At 36.1% G+C, this 25,227-nt stretch overlaps 1 protein-coding gene across 1 annotated transcript in view; it reads right to left on the reverse strand.

Moving 5' to 3' along the window:
* The window catches only part of KLHL1 (kelch like family member 1), a 215,519-nt gene that overhangs the window by 156,533 nt on the left and 33,759 nt on the right, over positions 1-25,227 (reverse strand). The window lies entirely within an intron of this gene.

Consider the following 25,227-nt stretch of genomic DNA (forward strand, 5'->3'; position numbering starts at 1 on the left):
AAAAGGTGGGGAGTGGGTTTGGATGGTGGGGGTTTTTCCCTCATAGACAGAAAAATGCAACATTGTAATGCTCTTGTTTGACGAAGTTAGAAAGTTTAATTTTGATATCATTGTCTTATATTATACCTATAAACTGTCTTAAAAAGCATACCAAAATATTTATCTCTTAAGGAAAGCTTTGTTTCAGTTATATCCACTTATGAGAAAACTTATGTATTCCATTATTGTGAAGATGTAATACATAAAAGTATTCTGTTATAGAAGTTGCCCATTGAGAAATGCCAGATCTGTGCTACTACTGGGTACATTTAATTTCCTGAATAGCTATTCTAAGAGATAAAATGGAAGGTAGCTCAGATAGAAATGGTGCCATTACTGACAAAATATCAATTTTATATACCCCTCTGCATCAAAAAACCTGTTAGCAACTGGTTTTGCTCAAGTTACACAAAATTCCCAACAAACCATACTTTTATTTAACAATAGGTTTGCAGAACTGACTTCGCTTAGTTTTGTATATGTTAATTTATTTGCATCACTCTTTTATTTTTTTTTTAAGAATGTCAGATCCCTTTTGAACAGCTCTTGAAACACGTGATTTTATTTGTATGAGATACTAGTACATGTTCTTTCAGATTTTAATAACTGACTGTTGTTAATTTAAAAGTTATTTCTTCAAATCCTCACCATCTGCAAACAAGAACTGCATACTTATTTTAACAATTGTAATTATAATTTTATATTTAAGTATTAATTATAAGTATTTGTAAGTGACGTTGATATTCAAACACTTTCAGTAATGTCCATGTATACAGATAACGTCAGTTGGAAGATGAATGATTTGGTTCAGATAAGATGCCATTCAGAAAAAAAAAATACAAAAAGAGACAATGTAGTAATAAAACAACCAAAAAGAAACAGTGGTTCCATAACATTGAAAATTTATCAGATGATATACATTAAAAAATGACAAGTCACTCAGTTAAGCACAGACTGAAAAGTCTGATTCCTTAGTCCATTACAAGAGGCCTGGATGGGACAGGGTAAGAGTAAAAAAAGAAAGGTCTGGTGGCCTGAGAGCTTTTGCAATGGCAAAAGGCAGAAAGAGACCACACATCCTGCACCATACAACAGTAAAACATTTTGTACTGTTTCTGTTTTCCCTAGCAAATCCAAAACTTCCAAATCATGATTGAAAAATAATAGATAACAGAGAATAAAACTTTTTTTGTTTTTTCCTAACAGCTGATTTGCCTCACGGTGTCTGTGTTCTGCACAACCTCCAACAATCAAAGCAAGATACTTACTACCTTTTTCTTTCTTAATTTTTTAAATCTATTTTGTTAATCTTCATAGGATAAAAAATAATAATGACTAAAAGTGTATGCATTTCTTTACCAAATCTATATATTGTTTTTTAAGGTGTCTTTGAAACATAACTAAAACATCCTCCTGTTTTTTATCATGTCAAAATACAACAATTTATTGCAGTGTAACACAGTGGAAAACTCTTTCATACCTAAAATCAGTCTCATTATCCTTTCCAAAACTGATTTCAACGTACAGATGGTCCTTATATAAAACCTATTTGAAGTTCCCATAATTTCCTCAAATCCAGAGTAAACTTTTGAAGCAGATCTGGTTCATGATCCCAGTCACACGAGGCGCCTGGCAGCTATAGTACTAATTGTACCACTGCAAACCACTGTCATGAGTTAACAGCCTTCTTACTTCCTTGACTAATTACAGGTTGTTTTTTTTTTCCATATCTTTGACTTATTCTGCCTCTTAACAGTCTTGCTATGCAACAACAGAGAAAAAATGCTCACTATCTGTTAAACTGCTCTCTACTACTCACAGCTAACAGTGCACTCAAAGAATTTTCAGCTTTGTATCCCCACATATAGGGAGCAGTTTGCTCCAGCTGTTCTTGGAAAACCAACAATTAACTTAAATGAACTTATAGTTCTCCTAGATACACATAGACACATTGCAATGACTTGGAAACTTACTGGTATATTTTCCACATTCACATATTGCTAACAGAACTTTTTGTCATATTAGATCTTGCTGTCTGAATTTATTTTTTGTATCTCGGAGGATATAGGAGCTTACAAAACCCTGCAAGCAGATATTAGGTGCATATAAATATACACAATGAATCAGCCTCCTGAAAAGAGGAGAGCCATTCTTCTTGAAAACAGAAACCAGGAACAATGTCACAGGAGATCTCAATTTTTAAATACATATGCCTTTGGAGAACAACCAAGAAGCACAATCACCTTCCCTTAAGTTACTGTCAGTAGTTCTTCTCTATTTGTAGCTCAAGACTCTAGAGATCCTCGTTCACTAAAATATGACCCAGCTGCTTCGCTTTCCCTCCTCTCTTTACTGTTGGAGAAGTAGACCAAATTCCTACCTCAAGGAATCAGCCTAGCCGCAGACCAGGATTGAAGTTACTACTTTTTCAGGTAGTCATTCTTTTATCCTTCCTTCTTAACCCAACCAAAATAATTGCCCTCATTCACTGTGTATTTTCAGTTAATGAAGATTTTTACTCCAAGTAGAAATAATAAATAACTAAATTGGTGCCACTGCACAAATTAAATCCCTCATATTTCTGAGATGGTTTGCTCCCTAATGTTAATAAATAAATAATTAAATTAATTTATTTTTATTTTATTATTTATTTTATTGTTGGTTATTTACAGTCTTCCAAGCCTCTTATTGCGGATAAACACAAAAAAGAGGAAAGTGTCTTGCATTCATCATAAACATAAAGCAGATGTAATGCATTTAAAGTACATTCATACTTTAATTAACCAATCGGTAACGCAATGGGAAAACGCTGCATTACGAAGACAGATTGTCATCACATTTTTAATACTTTGGTTAAATATTTTCTGGCATATATGATTCCATGTTTCTACCAACCGGAAGTTGAATGAAAAATATTATTATGACTCAGAAATTCAAAACTGCAGTTTTAACCTAAGCTCTACTTCCCTGCAAAAGTTGAAGTCCTCCCATTTCTAAAATGTAACACCAAAATTATATCCTTTCTGCATTGTTCATGACATACATGAAATTTTCTGTAGTTTAATACTTTTTTTTCATAATAATCTACATTAATTCCTTTAGGACAGATTATCCACTTTCTTTGATCTTATCCATTAATGAATGTAGGCAAATAACAAAGGTTCATGAGGCAGATGTTCATAGCAGACAAAGCCACCAATGAGGTTTAAGTTGGATGAGAAAGAACTTTGTGTGTACTGTGGCATTTACAGTGGAAGTTATTAGCTGGGGAGACTGAGACAAAGGGTAAACACTGTTGGAAAGGAGGCTGGTGTTACCAGCCTGAGCAGTTAAACAAGACAGATTGGAGATGTATTTTCCCATCTTCTTGCTTATGATGACTACTCATTCCTCTGGCTGAGATGAAGCAACAAGCAGACAGGTGCAGGAAGAAAACAAAAAAGCAGATGCCATAGTGGAAATGAGAGAGAGGTGATTCCTTTTATTTTCTTAATAGCTCAAGAAATTTATGATGTTGTATTGTGTATCACTGTGCACTACCAGCTGAGCAGTGCTAGCAAAAAAACAAACTCTGCACTCTTACAAAACATTGACTTTCACAGTTTCCTTGATGTCCAGTTGTTATAATTCCTTATTCCAGATGACAATTGGCACTGAGCCTTTTTAAATTACTTAAGTAGCCAAACATAATATACCCAAATAGTTCTTCTACATCATTAAAATAATTCCCTTATCCCTCAATGCTACCATTTACAGGGTGGCAAATGCCAAATGTGTTGGCACTTTATAACTCAGCTATAAAGAATGGACTGAGTTAAGTGTGTATGGATATTGTTATGTACATCTGTCTTAGTACCTTTGTAAACGAGGAATAAATGTGAGTAGCTGGGAAGACCACCCTTCCAGGTACAAAGAGACTCAGGTCATATGCCTGATACCAGATGTGCTTCTGATGATGCTAGTTAAAATTGAAAGATTTTTTTGTTTGTCTGTTTTGTTTTGTTTTGTTTTGTTTTGTTTGTTTGTTTTGTTTTTTTAGGAATTGATATTTCAATGAATGGTAAAAACTTTCACAAAGAAAAAACAGCAGTATTAAAATCAATGTGGATGGGCTAACTTTGGTTCATTAAATAAATAAGAATTTCTGCTGAGCATTTCAGAATAATTCTTAAAACATAATTTTTGTTCACTGATTCTATTTTTTTTATTAGTTATATTTACTTAGTCATAGATAAGATTAAGACTTTCACTAAGTGTGACTTTAAGTCAAGTGAGTGAATAGAAAGAACACAAAAGACTACCAAGGTGAAAAGCTAGAAATTAAAAGACATTCACTGCCTCTGATAATAAGGCCTTAATAATATATATTGACAATACAAAATGATATTTACTGACAGTTTTATTATTTCAGATCATTCAAATATTATGATAAATGCAACTTTATTAAATTGATTTACTTTTCTGATCATTATCATTAAAATAATAAATATTAAATAGTTTCCTTTCCTATACTATAGACATATATATGATAAACATAAAACAGTATAACTCTGAACTCAATTTAACTGAGGCAGAGCAATTAAAGACAGTGGATTCAGACAAGAGTAACAAGGAACTGACATCAGCTAGTATTTTAATTCAGAAGTAATACATGTAAAATAACTTGTGGTTTTATCATTTCATCATTTATGTACAGACTTCCACACAGAATGATAATTCTACAAATACAGGCACTGAAGACTGTGCATTCAGAAATTGCTGAAGCAAACAGCAGGCAAAAAACTCCTCTAATATACTATAGAGGGGGAGCTCCCATATCTGTCAGGTGGCTCTGCCTGTAAATCCGTTAGTTGCTGCTGTCAGTTGTGTGTAATTCTCCAACAATTGCTACTTCATAGACTTCATAAAATTGATGCCAGTGTCACTAACATAGCAGCCCTCTTCTACTTTATTCTCATAACTGCTCCAGGAATAATGCAACTTCAGAATATGAAAGAGCAGTGTTGTATTTACTAGTAGGATGGCTAAGAGAGAAAAGGAGGAGGGGAAAAAAAAAAAAAAAGCAAAAAACCCCCACAAAAAACAGGAAAAAGAAGGGAGGAGAGAGAAGAGGTGCAGGGCACACTCCATGTTATGTGATAGGAGAAAAGCTTTTCCACCCCAGCCCCAGCCAATGCCTTTAAAGCTGGTTTTGCTTCCTTCCTTACACCAGTGCTGTATTTTCTGAATGGATGGCTTGCATTATGCCCAAGAGGGATGCCAGTGTCATGTGTTAACTATCTTGTCATGACAAATGGCCATATCTATATGGATAAACCAAGTAAATTAGCTGACAGTTACTCATTTGGAGTGTGTGCACAAACATATATAAGGATGTAGATCTCTCTTTTTATTAAGAGACATTTTCTGCTAGCATTTAATTTATGATATAGGCACTTCATGTAAAAAGAAGACATATATGTGAATGATATTAATGGCATACAAAAAAGGACAAGCAAGTATTTTATTACTATTGCATTTAGCATACATTTCAATAAAATTTCTGTGTGTTACTGTACTATGCACTGATATTCCACAGCATAGGTAGCATCTCAGAGCTTAAATCGCCCTATGACTGCACGGGAAATCATATCAAAGACCACAGGAAGCTGAACCTTTAAAAATCTCAGTTTAAAATTCTGGTTCAGTTAAGTACTGTGGATGGTGAGGTGGGAGATCACAACATGCATGCATGCAAACTCACCCCATCATGCCCCCATTCAGTAGGCTGTATGAATGATGCTTTGACCCATCTCCTGTTGCAAGACAAGATTCTAGGGAGCTTGCACAGCATTCAGTAGCAAACAGCATACAATTTCTTACTGTTATTTGTTATAGCCCTATCGAGTGTCACATATCTTTCAGTGATGCTCACAAATTTCATGGTACTGACGTGCCTGCCTGCCTCTGCAAACCATTGGGAAACATACATCTGAAATAAAGGAATAAATGGTAGATCATTTTGCCACACTGTTTTGAAGTGTTAATACATTTTTTTGCTAATCCCAAAAACAGCAATTAAGACTGACAATTTGTTGAATCCTGTCTAAGATGAATTTGATGGATTCAGCTTCTACATTATAGAATCACTACAACCTTGGGAACTTAACTAGCAAGTAATTAAGGACTACATATTCCATAACAGCTGCCATTCATTAACTCTGCACATACCCAAGCTATGTTCTTCATACTATGTTTGATGCGAAAAAAGTCTTCTAACAAATTTTTCATACACATGCATGGTAGCACAAAAACCTAGCCATTAATATTAGTTTGACCTGCCACAGTATCTGTAAAATTATTATCTATAGAAGCTGAAATCAGGTAATAAGAGTTATATACTAGACTGCTGTATTAAAAAGGTAGGTACACACACATCCCAGTTTAATACTGCCCTTAATTGGAAAAATCGTAGGTATAGTATCTCCAGCCAAAGCCATGATGTTATGTAAATTTAGAGAGAGGTACAGGGTAGTCTGTGGCATTATTAGTGCTTACCTTATAGAACAGAAAATACACTAATTTTTCCATATTACTGTTTGTGATTTAAAGATTTTATACATATTGTATCCAAAGTGCGACACAAACTTAAAATAAAAACCTGGCATTCAGTTGTTTTGGGGTTTTTTTTGTTTGGTTGGTTGGTTGGTTTGGTTTGTTCTTCTGTCAAAGGAAAATTAATTCTTTGTACCCCTCTGCCTGTGGCTTAACTGTTCTTGAAAGCTGAAGTATCTGAGACACTTTCACTTCACAGACAAGTCTGTAGACCCCAAAGTGGGTAAGACCTTCCCCTCCACAGACAGAGGAAGAATCATGTTCAGACCATGAGTGCTCTGACCACAGAGCTAACTACAAAAAACAGAGAGAAGCCACACCGTTTTAGGCAGGCACTTTGCACAAGGTATATGCAAAGGTATAACAACAGACACAAATGTTTTACAAAGATTACACACTCTTGCTTGTGACTCCCATGGAGATGAAGGTGCTTCCAGGAATACATATGAATAAAAGCAAGATTTAAAGAAAGGCATTGCTTTATCCTCACCTGCCCTACATTGGCTAGTTTATGAGGACTCACGCTCAATATGATGGCTTTTATGGATCGCCCTTTCATGGTACTTAGCTTTTTGCATTAAGGATTTAAGGAACCTAGGTATATTTTTTTAGTTGTAGGTACCCAATATTTAGGCATTCCAGTAATTAACATTGCAGCAACAAAGTCTCCTTTGAAAGCTAAGCTCCAAGAATGACAAAAGGAATTTCTAGATTTCTCATCTATGCTTGTATCTACATTCAATTTAATGCAGCACTGATGTATATGAAGTGGGGTCTTCAGTAGTATTTTGTAACAATACTAAGATTTCTGCTTATGCTTCCGATGTTTTTCTTAGTCTATCATAGCAGAGCAGTATTTTTAGGCCATTCTCATTCTTTTTTTTCCCCTAATTTTATTTAGATATAAGACAAGAGAAACAGACTGCAAATCATATTTATGGAGATGAAAACTATTCACATCTTTTGCAAATTTTTGATGACTGTGGACATAAAAGAAATGCACGAATTCCCTTACTGTCTCAGGTCAGTGTTAAAGAATCCCATCAATGACTAGTTGGCTATATTTTACATGTGGAATATTCATGAGCTTGTAAAAAGTTAGAAAAATCCCCTACTTCTATAAAAAAATATAAAATCTCTTAATTTTTCAGGTCTACAGGATTGTAAGCATTCACTTCCAACTAGTTTCAGTGAACGCCACAACACTTCAAAATTAAGAATTTATAATTAGAAAAAGATTTATTTTAGCCAGTCTTGTTATAAACCAGGATAATCTACAATCACTGTTTGCAACTCAAAATGTGCCTGCCTACTCAAGTGTAAAGCTTACTTGATTTTTTTTAATTAAATGTGCTTGATTTAGCTCTCTGAACATGTGCCTTCAAATGCCAAGCTAATTCCAGTCCATATGTACTAATTTGCAGAGCATTCCTTTGCCTAATTATCTGAATCAAACTCAGTCTATACAGAATAGTGTAGCTGTGAATTATATGATTGTTCAAATAGTAGTTAAGACTTGTGATTTGGCAGGTTTTTTCCTACTTATATATTTCTTTAACTTTGGAGTAAAACTCTAGTTGAACCATACTTAAAAAGACAAAAATTTAAATTTCATGTCAGCCATTAAAAAATTAATTTAAAATATGACATCTTCAAGCACACTGCAGCCTTCCTAAAGGTATCAAACAGCATCAAGATAAGATTACCAAAGCCAAATTCTGAATAAGTTTTCAAACTCTTTATATTATTCAGGAATCAATTACATAGTTTTATCATGGGTTATTCTTTCAACATAATTCACGTGATATCCATCAGAATCAATATCTGTGGAAACATGCTTAAAAATGGCCAATTATTGCAGATAATATCTTTAATTACTTCTACAATTTAAGAAAAAGGTCTGAAAATATGCAATATCTTATACAATTGTTAATCATTAATGTTCTTCTCATGACAAGATATTAAATTATATTACATTAACTATATTATAACAACGTTATAAAAGAAAACAGTGCGTTTGAATATGTTAACTTACATAGTCTTTCTTGATCAATCTAATATTAATTGAAAAGGTGAAGAATTAAAAAAATAGATTATATTATATATATATTTTATTATATATAAATGTAATTCTAAACAAGCTACTTTAAAAATATCTGTGATGCTGCCTGTATCTGCACCACCAGATTAGAAATATTTTCATTAATTTATTTGCCATTCTTCGCCTAAAATGCAAATAAAACAGCCAACATCTGACTTCATTAAAAAAAATGTATAAAGACAACTTAAATTATATTATAAACTAAAAGTTAATGTAAACATTACCTGAATTAAACGGAAAAATACATTTTAGAGCCTGTTTAGATTAAAGTAATCTTACATAAGTGAAGTTCTAGGAATATATTAGTTCTATTGCTTCATGTGAGGAGGTATGGAAATCCTTGCCTACTGCAAAGAGGACATCTTCTGTGTCTCAGACTTTTTGAGGAAGGTACTGCACACTTCCTTCTGGACTTAGACAAAAATCAGGAAGAATGCAAACTAGGTACTACAGTCTTTTAGATTTATATTTAGATTATTTTTTTTCCTACATTAGTTTAAATAGATGTTAAGCATGTATACTGGCTTCACTTGTGTTTTTTAATAAACCTTCACAGCTTCCAAAATGGTGATGAAAAACAGTTGTTCTACTTATACAAGATACACAGAACTACATAAAAATTGCTTTTTCAACAAATCAAACATGGAAATCCAGAGAACGGGAATACTGAGGCTCAACTAAAATTTTTCTTCAATCACTTTAAATCTAGTCAATCCACAGACATAAGACTGCTTTTATTATTGTATAAAACTGCTTTTATTACGAGTGAGCAACCGAACCAGTCATCATTTCATGCCTGGTATCACCACGTTTCATATAGAGCCCAAATGAATGTGCTTGCATAGGGTATTTCTGAGAAATCTTTTAATCTGCCAAGTTATTGGGACTGCTCACTTCTACACTTACATCTGAATAGGGAAGGGAAGGGAAGGGAAGGGAAGGGAAGGGAAGGGAAGGGAAGGGAAGGGAAGGGAAGGGAAGGGAAGGGAAGGGAAGGGAAGGGAAGGGAAGGGAAGGGAAGGGAAGGGAAGGGAAGGGAAGGGAAGGGAAGGGAAGGGAAGGGAAGGGAAGGGAAGGGAAGGGAAGGGAAGGGAAGGGAAGGGATTATCTGTTGCCATATATCCTTATTCGGATGAGATTATTTTGCTGAAAACCCATTTCCATTCATGATCAAACATTTCCATATTTTTGGCAGGTATAAGACATAGAGAAGGCATTAATGCCATAATTACTAGCCTACCTTTACAAGCCATATAGATGTGACAATTTTTCACTAGTGAAATTGCTGCCTGAGATTAGTAGTTTACACAAGGTATAGTTAGAGAGAACTTAATTGTGGAATTAATTTCATTTAGCTGTCACTTAAAAATCCAATTTGTATAAAAAGGTTTTATAACTGGAATACATCAAACTATCCTGCACATGCTTCAGGGCAGAATGTGACAATTAGGTAATGTTATAGCTTAGTCTCTTAGCCAAAAATGTCTGCAGGCTAATAGTGTTTTACTGTTGGCTTTTTTCCTACACCTGAGCAACTTTTATAAATGAACTTAGAAGGCAAATCAATACCTATGAGCATGTCTTGGGTTTCATCAAGAGTGCTGTAAAACAAACACAAAGGTTTCCTCCAATCTACTTGTTCCAAAGTTAAGGTAAATTGTCTACCACATTGCACTATGCAATATTTTTTTTTCAACAGGAAACCATGTTAATGATAATTACTTGATTTTGCATTTCTTTCATGGTGTCTTAATAAAAGAGTGACACTTTCAGCAAAAATTCAAGAATCTTTACCCCCACATTACTAAATTCCAAACTAGACCCTTTTTTTCTCACTTCATGAAGATCTTTAACTCCTCATTAATGAAAGATTAAGGTAGCGCACCTATACTTTTTAATTTATGCTACAGTGGAGTACAATGTCTTTATTTTCAAATTATTTTGACGAACTTAATATTAATTATCATTACATTTTAGCAGCCACTAACTAAAATAAGAGCTACTAATAAACAGGGCAGTGAACCTGTATGTCTTCTCTGTAGACTGTGTGTGACCTTAATAATGCAGTTATTAATAAATGTGTGTTGGATAATCACAATTGTTACTTAATGTATATCAGTTTTGTGTGGGACCGATTCTTATTAATGAACTACACCTGCTAATGACTTTGATTTCTGCCAAGCTTTGCTATGATGGAGTGTTCAATTTAAAATGTTAATATGTGCATGCACACTAATTTCTGGGATTCTCAGCTGTCATATTTGGACATCTGTCAAGTATGCATTATGCTATTGATGGGCTACAGATTTCATGGAAATCAGATTTCATTGAATCTTTTCCATTGTGCTTGACATAATCTTTTTCTCACTGTCAAAAAGAGGGATCCATTTATCTTACAACAATATGAAATCTCTCAATTGTAACATGTAATTGCAGCACATCACAAAATATTATTCATTCCTCTTGGACAGACCTTTCCTATTTAAACACCACCATTGACAGCACATCAACAGAGGTTATTTCAAAGGTATGTGCTGTGCTGGGAAAAAAAAAAAAAAAAAAAAAAAAAGGTCCCATCTATGAGTCTGAGCTCCTTCCAAACTTGTGCTTATTGGATCTTATTCTATTTGTGGTTCTCTGGAAGAATCTAATCCTTGAAACACCATCAGTACACCTAAACTGCCAAAAACCCCTGAGTTACAATGGTTATGCTTTGCCATTATATGCTGTCTCTTTATCAACTTCAATTTTCTTAGAATTATATTTCATTAGCACTTTCCTTACTTTTAAAATAGGGTGGTACCTTCCTTAAGAAATTAGTGATATCTTTATCATTATGTGTTCAATCTAATGATAATTTATTATTATATCATACATGTGTATGGCTATGCACAAATACATTACTAAAAAAAATATCATGCACAATATCATCCTGTTTACAATAAAAAGGACTAAAAGGGTATCTGGGATTTTTTACTTGTTTGTTAGTTTCCCTGAGAATACCTTTTTTTGATTTATAAAACAGTTGAAATAGAAATTAAGAAAAATCTATTTAGTGCATAATTTCACAAGCATTTCAGACTATAAAAATATTCAGTAAATAATTTAATCCACTGATGTATTTAGCAAGAAGTAACCCTTATACATGACAGAACTCTTAAGCCTCTGTTAAACATACTTTGGTGTTCCTGAAAAGCAGATTAAGTTTAAACTAAGCAATGAACTCAAAAGTGTAACTATTCCATGTACTTGTGTTGTAAATCACACACCACAAATTTACCTTGATATTTAAATGCTTTCAGTCAAGCTTTTTTCAATTCTAATGCTGCATTGTTACATTTAAGATACAACTGCAACATCTGAAAATACTTTGGTTCTAATATGAAAGCATGTTTCAAAATTTTGATTAAAAGAAGAAAGTAATTCCTACCACATAGAATGCAAAAATAGAAATCAAGTGGGCATATTTATATTTGAAGTAAGGCAAACATAATTTTTAAACCATAAGATTAACATGGGATAGAGCACAGGAAACTAGTGTATTATTTCATAACTTTAACTGTGAAACTTGAGAAATAACCAAGTTGTAAACAAACAAATAATCTTAGGAGAAATCCCAGGGCTTAAAAATTTTAAATGAAAAATTTAGCTTTCAGAGCAACAAAATCTTGACAGTAATTAAAACCAGGAAAAGCTTTTTTGCCCACAAGAGGCAGCTAATTAAAGATATGACAATGGTAATCACACTCAAAACTCTTTGGAAGATCAAATTGTTGTTCACAAATTTGGAAAAATGTTTTGATTATGTTGTAATGGAGTCTTAGTAAAGAGGTAAAACCAAAATTCTGACAGAAAGCTTTTAATATACACAGAATTTATCAAGATTTCAAACCAGTCCACTACTGTACTTTGTACTTATGATTTTTTAAAAAACTGTTATTATTATTAATATTACTGCTAAAAGTGCTAATTATTATTACAGCTAATAATAGTAAAACAGACTAAACAAGAAATACATAGCATTTTATTATTATTATTAAGAAAACAATAAAATATTTTATGGTTTTCTTAGAAGTACAGCATTCTTCTGGAGAAACCAGCTGCTCATGGCTTGGACAGGCGTACTCTTCACTGGGTAAAGAACGGGCTGGATGGCTAGACCTAAAGAGTTGTGGTAAATGAAGTTAAATCTACTTGGTGGCCGATCACAAATGGTGGTCTTCAGGGCTCAGTACTAGGGCCAGTTCTGTTTAATCTCTTTATCAGTGATCTGGAAAGGGGATTGTGTCCACTCTCAGTAAGTTTGCAAATGACAAAATGACATCAACTTGGGGGGGGGGGGGGGGGGGGCGGGGCTGGAGTGTGGGGGAGCGGCGCAGGTAGGAAGGTTCTACAGAGGGATCAGGACAGGCTGGGTCAATGGGCTGGGGTGGGGCCAATTCTATGAGGTTCCACAAGGCCAAGTGCTGGGTCCTGGGTGTGTTGATTAACAGCAGTGTGCCCAGGTGGCCAAAAAGGCCGACAGCATCCTGGCTTGTATCAGGAATAGTGTGGCCAGCAGGACCAGGGAAGTGATTGTACCACTGTACCAAATACTGTGTTCAGTTTTGGGCCCCTCACTACAAGGAAGACATTGATGTGCTGCATTTCAGATTTTTGTTTCCTAATTGTAACTGTTATTGCACATCATTCTGTTAAATTTAAATTTAAGCCAAAAGATGATCAGTGCAATTAAAAAGAAAGAATCACAGTAAAATTGTATCAAATACTGTGCTAGCAGTATTGCTGAGTTACACATGCAGGAGGAATTCAATAAGGTCAGTGATCATCTGTGAAGTTTCAAGTGATTCACGGCTAAGTTCACCTATTTCACATGCATTTTGTGCAATAATCATGATCACAGCTGTCAGATTAGAGCTTGGCTTTGTGACCTCCTGTAGACTGGATAGCTGTAATTAGTTATTCTTAACAATGCTTTGAAAGGCAAGCAAAAACTTCCAAGGATACACAGTACAATGTGACCCAACTGCTTTGTGAACTGCATCATCTGCCTATTGACTTCCTGGTACAGTTAAAGATGCTATTATGGATTGCAATGATTGTATGTTTAGGACATAGTTCTCAGAAGATACCAACAAGTGACTGTACATCAGTTCAGTCAAGTTCAGCTAATGAACTCATGGCAGCATTATCTAGATCAGATATTAAGTCAAGCTATTCTCAACCAGAGATTTTTGCTTACCTATTACTGAAAAAAAAATTAAAAATGCACATAATTTCATATAATACATTTTCATATGTGACACATTTAGGAAGGACATAAATATGTAAACAACTGTCTGTTTTAATTTTCTTATTCATGAAACTAAAACAGGTTAACACTATTGTAGCACATCGAGACTTCATATGACATTTCTTAACACTCTACTCTTACCATTCTAATATTTCCACTAAATTTAAATATTAGATATATTTTGGACATTCAGCATCACTGCTCTTAAAAGGATGTTGTCATTATTAACTGCATTTTATTAATGAAGAAACTGTGTCATCAACATATGAAGTGGTATTTCCAAAACTCCACTGCCTGGACAATAAAAGATGAAGTAATAAAAGCCATAATGAACCAACTGGTATTTGGAGTTTAGCATAATGCTGTCTTTTGTGTAAATAATCTAATTTAGGTAACCACACGTAATAAATTACAATGGCTTAATCTGAACTAGCAAGCAAAACATATCAGAACCCATCCTTGGCATAGCTGATACCCACCCCAAAGCATGGTCATTTTGCTTATCAATAACCATCCCTGGGCTCTTTTCTTTAGATCATGCTGAGACACTGGGCCATCCTTATATCACAAAATTTGCTAGCAACTAAATGGCATAGGTGATATAAAGCTGCTTGAGTTTGTGTCTTGATCTTTGTTGTTTATAGTACAGATGTAGCCAAATGCTATTTTTCCCCACTAAATCCTAAATTCGTCACAAATCACACAGAAAGTAAAAATGTATCTACTAAATTTGCCTTTATATTTTAATGTGATTTTCAAATAATATGCTAAATGAAAGATCCCACAAGTAATTAACTTATTAGCATGTGATGCTTTTTTAAAAGATTTAAATAACACAAATGAGAGGTATTTCTTTTAATGGCACCCTCTTTTTCTTACCATAATTTTGATGAAAAATTTGAATAATTATAGTATTAAACCTCTATATATGCTATTTATATTTGGAACAACACACTTGTCTTGTCTTGCAAAGCCCTGTAATAGTTAAAACACTGACTCTTCATGTTTCAGCATGGCTTGAGGTGAGAAGCAATAGGGTTTGTGTTTTTTTGACAGCAGGATGGATTGCATTTTGAAAGTTCTTTGAGGGTGTTTTACTGTAAGAAAAAGGATTTGTCTGAACTGTCATGTTGTGTGCTCTTGAAAGCCCATTTGTTCAAACACCCTGGTAGGTTATTTTGAGTTACAAACAAACTAGCTTCAAAGCCTACAAGTAAACTTTTAACAGCTTAAGCACATTAAGCTGAGGAGCTAGTTTAAAGAACAATAATATGAACAATGTATGGAAAATAACATTTTAAAAACTCAAAGCATTTAAATAACATTAAAAGACTTAGAATAGTTTATTTACTCTGTCCCATTTAAAAATAGCCTGATACTTGAGTGTTCACACTTCTTTAGAGGCACTCTGTCATTCTTCATGCAGGGATCCTCTCCAAGAAAGGAAGGGAAAAAGAGAACGCTACAGTTATTAGCAAGGGGGAAGGAAAGACTCCCATCTTCTCAGAACCCATAACGTTAATCCATTTAGCAAGGTTTTCCTTTACAATCCAATATGCACTTTTCACTGTCATCCTTACTCATTAGCACAGGTATATCTGACATGAAGATTCATGGAATAATTCGAAAACAGCATACTCAGAATAGATTTTTGCATAATTCTAAGACCAACACACAAACAAAATTCCAATATGTCAGAGCTGCAAATCCAACAGGATAACGTGTAGAGTGCATACAGTTTTGTACTACTGTGAAGTACATTCTACTTTTAAAACTAATTCACTTAGTATCCTTGGAAAAGGATTTGACTTCATTTTCAAAGCATGATAGAGTTACTTAATCTATTTAAAGGTTTTGGCATGAAAAAACAATTATACACAAAACATTTCTACTCTCGGACAAAATGGATGTGTATTCAATTGCTAGTGGCTTTTATAATATATACATATACACACATATATATGTATGTATGCTTGGAAACATAAGGTATTGCTTTTTAAGAAAAAAAAATATATTGAAAAGCTCAACCAAAATGAAATACCTATCTTTTCCAATTAAAAAAGACCCTAAAGCTGCCTACTGTGAAAAGGTGCTTATTGTCATAACAGTGTTTTGAATACATACACACATTAATCATGGCATAGTACTTACATATCAAATCGTCAGCTATTTTACTGTTCGAACCAAATGCAACAGAAGAGTACATTTATGTTATATTTTAAGATTAGCTTTGCATCTTAATTCAATTCCAGTTTACACTGATAAATTCCTAACTCCAAATTTCAGTGGTCTCTAGATAAGAGCTTTAAACCCTTTAAACATAAGGCACACAGAAACAGAGCCAACACAGCCTTCTCATCAAGCTCTGTTATGCTGTCCAAATGGATAGTCATTCACAGACAAAACCTGGTATATGAAATGACCCCTAATGATCTTAACAGCTGTTTGTTGCCATGCCCTAGCAACTGCCAAAACAAACATAAATTTACCCTTTCTCTTTACTCCTGGAAATACTGTCTCAGCAGTGACTTACCCTTTATTTAAATTTTGCAAATGTGTGCAACAAGGCAACCCGATTCACCTGTAAAACAACACATCTAGCAGATTTTAAGGATCAAGAGTAGTGACAAAATATTGTAACCTTTTATCAGTTCATACTTGACTGGTTGAACAGGGCTATAGCTGGGGAGAAAATAATACCAGGTAAAATCTGCCTCAAGATTAATCAAATCCAAGGGATATAAGTCAACTCAGAGTTCACTACAATCACAGATATTACTAGATTCCTAACAGAATGGCTATTTCATTCTAGAAATGAAATTAATGCAGTGCACATAATTTTCCTGTAGGTGGAGTGATAAAAAGCAAAAAAGCTTTGCTTGTTTCATAACAGTTAAGGTACCAGAGGCTGAGTCACCTAATCAAGCCAGCAGAGAATACCAGCACAAGGAATGAGATTGAATTTCCTTATACTGTATGACTGGAAAAAGCCTCACTTGCCACTGCAGACTAGCATAAATATAGAGATGAAGGGATACTTACCCATTCTGGAGTTATTAATCTACTCACTTGCCTTTGGGAAGAGTAACAGTCCTTAATGCCCTAGGGGGAACCAGTTCAGACAACGGGAGGTCTAGGTCCTGTACCTGGTAGCTATAGCTGCCTGACCCAGGAAAGCTTTTTATTTATTTGATAACACACATTCTGGACTGGAAGCCTTCCCTACACATCACTAACTATGTCTTATCAAGGAATGGAAATGTGTCAGTCATGGCTTTAGAGAAGATTAGGAAGGAGGAAGAATTCCAGTTAATGTCTTGATACAGTCTTAAACTAAAAATTTAGTATTATTGATATGTGATATTATAGCTATCTGAATAAAAGCATAACAGCACCTGTTCTGTGGAACAATCTTATACTGCTATCTATTCATAATTTTCCTACTTTATAAATGGACAAAGCACATAAAGCCTGTTTCAGTGTATTTCACTCCACATTTACTCACTATACATTTCCAAACCATAACCATTTGAAAGACGGTCTTGAGTCAACATAAATTCTCCTTCCTAAACACATTATTGAAGATTTCAAAATTAAACAATTATTACAGTGCATTTTTACCAACTCTACCGTTACATATTGTCTTGAGATTTTAATCTATACAACGCCAAATTATTGTTAGCAGAAAACTCAAAATAATGACAACAACATGGTTTTTGGGATACTTCATTTCAAGTCTAAGGACCTGAAAGAGTGTGCATTCCCCTCATCCAGCCCCACTCCAGCCCATACATTACTTTCAAGCTGTGTAGAAATAAAGCCTTAGCCATCAGTTGACTGGTTTAATTTACCCCAAGCATTTTATGTGTTTTTAATAGATGTTTATTTGAGGCATTTATTTTATGTATATTGATGAGCTGCATATTCTAAAGGATTCAAGCTTGTATTCACAATTAATCTCTCAAAGCTCTTTAAGTGGTTCCATACCATCTTGTCAATAGCAAACATATCTTTGACGGAAACAATTAATCCAACTCTTTTTACAAATGCTGGAAAAGCACATTTGTTATTTAATATACTGTGCATATTTAAATATATTTTAATCCCTTTAACCAAAGACACTTTTTTCCCAATTACTTTTTGTCAAAGCTATCTGCCTTTCAGCAGATATGGCTTTAGTAATTACTTTTCAACACAGCTGCCACATTACACACACATGTTTTTTTTCTTCTTTTTTTTTTAACCTACCTCACATTGCTTGCTTATTATTGTATCATTAAATATTTAAAAATCCTAAGATTCTTTGGCAGAATGCAAATAATTCAAAGTTCTGTTTTAATACATTAGTGGATACTCTCAAAAAACAAAATAGAAAATTATGTTTTCACATAAATGTTGAATGACATGGCTTAGTGGTAAAGATCTTCACGACCCCTTTGGGTGCACCCCTCAGGGTATCAGACTTCACACCTTTACGAAGTGCTCTTGTTCAACAGACCAGATTGAGCTAGGCACTGCTCTGTGGAGGAGGTGAAGTTTGAGCAGTGTTCCCCATTGAATGAAATGTGCCTTTTAAAATTTAAAAAAAATATTTTTGCAAACCAAAACAATAAAGCAAACAAACAAACACTATTTTTTAAAACAAAGAAACAAACAAAACAAATTAACAAAGGAGACAATAATTTAGATGGAGAAATGAATTTATAAACACTTGCAAGCAGATTACTTTATTCCTCCCAAATATTTCCTCCCCTCCAATATCCTTCTAGTGTATTTTGCTGGATCTTGAAATGCTCTGTCTTGTTTCTCCAGTACAAGCAAGGATGCAGCTCATGTTACACCAGTTTTTCCTTTTCTAATTTATTTTTATTTATGACAAACATCAATTAGACAAATTCATACAATACATGGACAAAAAGCACGCAAGCATACAGCACTTAAAAATTGTGACAGTGTCCTCTGGTTATGTTTAATCACTGTCCCCAGTTTCACTGATACCAGACTTTCATTCTCTGTCACATTTGAAAATTACTATATTTTGCTAATTTGTTTGTAAGTTATAGAGTAGTGACAAATAAGTAAAAGATGACCAAATGCAGTTTAAACCAAAAACTTCCTGGAGACAAACTGGTTTGGGCTGCATAATGACTTAATAATATTTCTCAGTGTTAAGTCATATACTGTAATAATTAACACTTTCACCAATAATTCATAGAAATCATGATGTCACCATCCTATGGATTCTCTCTCTTTAAAATAAACTTCAACAGATCAGCTGGAGTAGAAACAAGATGCCTAACTGCATCTACACATCAGTATTCATAGCTGTATCCTAAAGAAATCCTCTTATATGACAAGAAGGATTTACCGGTTTGCAACTGCTTCTTACACAAGTATTCTTTGCTAGTATTTTTTTACCTTTTTTTTTTTGTTTTGTTTTGTTTTTTAATAGTACAAAAGGTTATCAAAATGTAAAGAGTTTACAAAGATGTAGAATTTTTTTTTTTTTGCCATAATTGGTACATCAAAACCAGTTCTCAAAGAGCCAAGTGTCACTTACTAATAGAATAACAACTTCCTTGAAGCATAATACAAAGAAAATGAGAGTATCTTTATATTAAAGATCATGTGGAAGCTTGGAGATCAGAAAACTATATTGAAAGCTTGAGGTAAAGCCAAAAACTGAACTTTAATCTCCTGTGTATTAAAACAATGTTTCACTGACAGAACCATCTTTTCTCTTCTTTTCTTCTAAATCTTGTATTTCACAAAGCTAACTAAAACCAAATAAGAATGAATAAGCGTAGCTAAATATTTTTCTAGAGTAACAGAAGTAAAACTCTTTAAAGTACAGTGGCGTAGGACCCATGTTTTTCATTAGAATTATGGTCTCCCAGTAAATGAATGACAAGAATTAGAGATAAGTAAGAATTGTTCTCTCTCTATGTTTTCTTCCCCCGCTTTGCATTATCCCATTACTAGCAGTGATGCCAATTTAGCTGTGTCACTAAGATTCCATAACTTCTGAATCATTTGCAGATTACATCAAAAAATTATTTATATATTTTCAGTAAGACTAATTATATATTTAATCATGGTGACAGCATAAAGTCCAGAGCAGCTAAAATTAATGAAATAAATGTAACTTATGTTTCATTTATATGGGAAAAAAATTACTTTGCTTTTAATTTAATCTTATGAAAGACTAATCTAAAATCTTAACAGGTGTCAAAATGTGTTATTGTGTTATCAGATTGTGCCCATCTCCTGCTTTTAGCGAAGATAATTAATTGATGCAATAAGGCTTTTCTTCCATGAAGTTCTATTGTTTTGCATTAATTCATTTATATCAACTTTTCTATTATTATCTTAAGATTAATGTGAGACTAGCTAGCCTGTAGCCTCCTTTTTAAATATTAGAAGAAATAAACTTTTCCTTAGACCACTGGATCTTCCCCAACATTCTGATTTTTTTTGTTAGACTAACTCAAAGATTTCTTCAAGGAATTTCTAATTCAGCTATCACTTTTAATAAAGGTGCATATTGATAACATGCCTTCTTTCTAAATACTTACTTTTAACAGTTCATGAGTAACATCCTCACAAACCAAAATCAGATCAGAAAACATTTCAATGATAAAATCTTGCAAGTATGCCACATCATGCATAAGATATTTTTTGTTTTCAATATGCAATATCAAGTTCTAATGTTTGCAAAATACATTTCTTCCTAGTTTTTAGAAGAATGTTTCCTTTTTTTCTTAATCCTCCTCAAAATTGTTCATAGATATCTATCTTTAAGCTTCTTTATGAGCCTGCAGCTCCTGACTACAGTTTTCTAGTGTCTCTGACTGTATGTAAATTGAAGGACCCACAAGCATCTTTCAAGAACATTTGAATGAAGGCAGCATTCTTCCCTATAATGTGTATGGAGACTGGTGGTCATATAGGCTTGACTTGAAATTCCTGAGTTATTGCTGATTTTTCAGGCATGCGGGAATATAGTACATATCTAAGAAATAGTTAAAGATGAAATTTTATTGTTTTAGAAGGAAAACACCACTGCAGTCCATATTGTAGCCTTGTCTCCAGTCCTGTCTCTGACCTCATCTCCTTTTGCTTCTGATCACCTGGAAGGATCCTGGCCCTGGCTCATTGTTTTCCAGGTTGGGAATGTCAATAGTCCCTGCTCCCAGCCCTGGGCTCTGCCTGCTGTGCTCAGGTACTGCAGGGCTGTGTCCCATCACTGAATTCACCGTCTGTGCTGTGGTCACCTTTGGCTCCCTCTACACCTTTCCTGATCTTGCTTCTCCCCAAAAAATGAGATATACCTTCACAATAAGACCCTTTGTGAAGACCCATTCATGAAGTTAGGTGAGAATTAGATAAGATAACCCATTGGTCATTTTACATTTGAGCTAAAACACAGTTCTCTAAAAGTGTTCTGTAAAGGTTATTTTTATTCTTCCCATTCTACTGTCCCTTGTCCTCTGTTGCTACTCCACAGGGAACTTCATACACTCAAACTGCGTTTTAACCATGAGAAAGTAACTACTCTGAGAGAAATGGCAACTCAGAGCTGGAGGTTGTTCTCCGGTGCATGTGCTTATTACATCCTGTGAGTTTGTTCTCATTATCTTTCTATAGGAAAATTTTAGTGTGGGGTTTGGGTAGGGAGTAGATATGAAGAACAATTTTTCATGAGAATTTTTCATATTTCTGGATAGAGAGAGGGATGAAAGGCTTAGCAAGTAATGATTTTGATGAGAACAAGCAGTATCATGAATTACTTACAGCCATCTACAGTTGTTAATATGATCTAGTTACAGAATCACAGAATCACAGAATCGACTGGGTTGGAAGAGACCTCAGAGATCATCGAGTCCAACCCTTGGTCCAACTCTAGTCCGTTTACTAGATCATGGCACTAAGTGCCATGTCCAATCTCAGTTTAAAAACCTCCAGGGACGGCGAGTCCACTACCTCCCTGGGCAGGCCATTCCAATGCCTGATCACTCTCTCTGTAAAGAATTTCTTTCTAATATCCAGCCTAAATTTCCCCTGGTAGAGTTTAAGCCCATGCCCCCTTGTCCTATTGCTAACTGCCTGGGAGAAGAGACCAATCCCCACCTGGCTATAACTTCCCTTCAGGTAGTTATAGAGAGTGATGAAGTCACCTCTAAGCCTCCTCTTCTCCAGACTAAACAACCCCAGCTCCCTCAGCCTCTCCTCATAGGTCTTATGTTCAAGTCCCTTCACCAGTCGTGTTGCTCTTCTCTGGACCCGCTCCAGCACTTCAATGTCTTTCCTGAACTGAGGGGCCCAGAACTGAACACAATACTCCAGGTGTGGCCTCACCAATGCAGAGTACAGGGGAAGGATCACTTCCCTTGTCCTGCTGACCACGCTGTTTTTGATACAGGACAGGATACCGTTGGCCTTCTTGGCCACCTGGGCACACTGTTGGCTCATGTTGAGCTTCCTGTCAATTAGCACCCCCAGGTCCCTTTCTGTCTGACTGCTCTCCAGCCACTCTGCACCCAGCCTGTAGCGCTGCAGGGGGTTGTTGTGACCAAAGTGCAGCACCCGGCATTTGGCCTTATTGAACTTCATCCCATTGGAATCAGCCCATTTTTCCAGTCTATCCAGATCCCTCTGCAGAGCCCTCCTGCCTTCCAGCAGGTCGACACTCCCTCCCAACTTGGTGTCATCAGCAAATTTGCTGATGATGGTCTCAATCCCCTCGTCTAAATCATCAATAAAGATGTTAAACAGGACTGGACCCAACACTGACCCCTGGGGAACACCACTAGTGACTGGCCACCAGCTGGATGCAGCCCCATTCACCAGCACTCTCTGGGCCCGGCCCTCCAGCCAGTTCTTAACCCAGCGTAGAGTACACTTGTCCAAGCCATGGGCTACCAGCTTTTGCAAGAGTATATTATGGGAGACAGTGTCAAAGGCCTTGCTGAAGTCCAGATAGACCACATCCACAGCTTTCCCCTCATCCACCAGGTGAGTCACCTGATCATAGAAGGAGATCAGGTTGGTCAGACAGGACCTGCCCCTCCTAAACCCATGCTGGCTGGGTCTGATCGCTTGTCCATCCTGAAGGTGCTGTGTGATTCCATTCAGGATGATCTGCTCCATAACCCTGCCAGGCACCGAGGTCAGGCTGACAGGCCTGTAGTTGCCAGGGTCAGCTCTGCAGCCCTTTTTGTGGACTGGGGTAACGTTGGCCAATTTCCAATCATATGGGACCTCCCCAGTGAGCCAGGACTGTTGGAAGATGATGGAGAGCGGCTTGGCAAGTTCTTCTGCTAGCTCCCTCATCACCCTAGGATGGATCCCATCTGGTCCCATAGACTTGTGAGGATCCAGATGGCTCAGTAAATCACCAACTATGTCCTCCTGGAATACAAGGGGCCTATTTGGCTTCCTATCTCTGCCAACCACCGTCAGAGATGAGTTGTCCTGAGGGCCACCTGTATTACTGGTAAAAACTGAGGTAAAGTAGGTATTAAGTACCTCAGCTTTCTCCTCATCTTTGTTAACTATATTTCCTTCAGAGTCCAACAGAGAATGGAGGTTTTCCTTGCCCCTCCTTTTGTTATTAACATATTTGAAGAAGGACTTTTTATTATCCCTGACAGAATTGGCCAAGTTAACTTCAAATTGCACTTTTGTTTCCCTGATCTTTTTTCTGCATGATCTAGCTATTTCCATAAATTCTTCATAAGTAGCCAGCCCTTTTTTCCACAGTCGGTAAAGTCTCTTTTTATTTCTGATTTCATTCAAAATCTCCCTGTTTAGCCAAGCCGGTTGTCTTCCCCGCCGGCTAGCCTTTCGGCACACTGGTATAGCCTGTTCCTGTGCACTCAAAACCACCTGCTTGAAGAATGTCCAACCCTCCTGGGCCCCCTTGTTTTTAAGCATTGTTTCCCAGGGTATGCTCTGAACTAGACTTCTGAATAGGCAAAAATCTGCCCTCCGGAAGTCCAGCGTAGAGGTTTTGTTAATGGTTCTCCCTGCATCTCTGAGTATTGAAAATTCTATTATTTCATGGTCGCTATGCCCCAGGCGGCCTCCAACCACCACATCTCCCACCAGCCCTTCTCTGTTTGTAAACAGTAGGTCTAGCGGGGTCTTGCCCCTGGTGGGCTCATTTACCAGCTGATGAAGGAAATTGTCCTCTATACACTCTAGGAACTTCCTAGACTGCCTCTTCTGTGCAGTATTGAGCTCCCAGCAGATATCTGGCAGGTTAAAGTCACCCACAAGAACAAGGGCCGTCGATTTTGAGACATCTGCCAGCTGCTTGTAGAATAATTCATCTCCTTCATCGTCCTGGTTGGGTGGTCTGTAACAGACACCCACGAGGATGTCAGCCTTGTTGGACTTCCCCCTGACTCTGGTCCACAGGCACTCAACCTTGTCACTGCTGACCTCAAGTTTAACAGAGTCGAGTGACTCTCTAACATATAAAGCCACCCCTCCACCTCTCCTACCCTGCCTATCTTTTCTGAAGAGCTTGTAGCCACACATAGCAGCACTCCAGTCATATGAGTCATCCCACCATGTTTCTGTGATGGCAACTATGTCATAGCTTTCCTGCTGCACGATGGCTTCCAGCTCCTCTTGTTTGTTGCCCATACTGCGTGCATTAGTGTACATGCACTTCAAGTGGGCTGCTGATTTCCCTCTTAATTTGGGCTTTCCATCCGTAGGCTGATTTTTGGAGAGCCCAGTTTCAATCCCTTCCCCCTTCAAACCTAGTTTAAAGCCCTCCTGATCAGCCCTGCCAACTTATGGGCTATAGTCCTCTTGCTCCCCCTAGAAGGATGAAGCCCATCTGATTTGAGGAGACTGGGTACCACGGAGCTTGGCCCATGGTCAAAAAACCCAAAATTTTGACGGTGACACCAATCCTTAAGCCACCTGTTGATGAGATGGGCTTTTCTGCTCCTCTCTTTATTTAGTTCCTCATCCATCCCAGCTAGCACAGGAACTGAGGCAAATATCACTTGTGCTCCCGTCCCATGAACTGACTGACCCAGTGCTTTAAAGTCCTTTTTAATTATCTTGATACTTCTTCTGTTGATGTCCTCGCTGCCAGCTTGGACTACTAACAGGGGATAGTAGTCTGAGGGCTGAATTAGCCCTGGAAGTCTTCTATTAATGTCCCTCACCCTGGCCCCAG

This window comes from Columba livia, chromosome 1 (genome assembly GCF_036013475.1).
Source record: "Columba livia isolate bColLiv1 breed racing homer chromosome 1, bColLiv1.pat.W.v2, whole genome shotgun sequence".
In the NCBI taxonomy this organism is placed as follows: Eukaryota; Metazoa; Chordata; class Aves; order Columbiformes; family Columbidae; genus Columba; species Columba livia.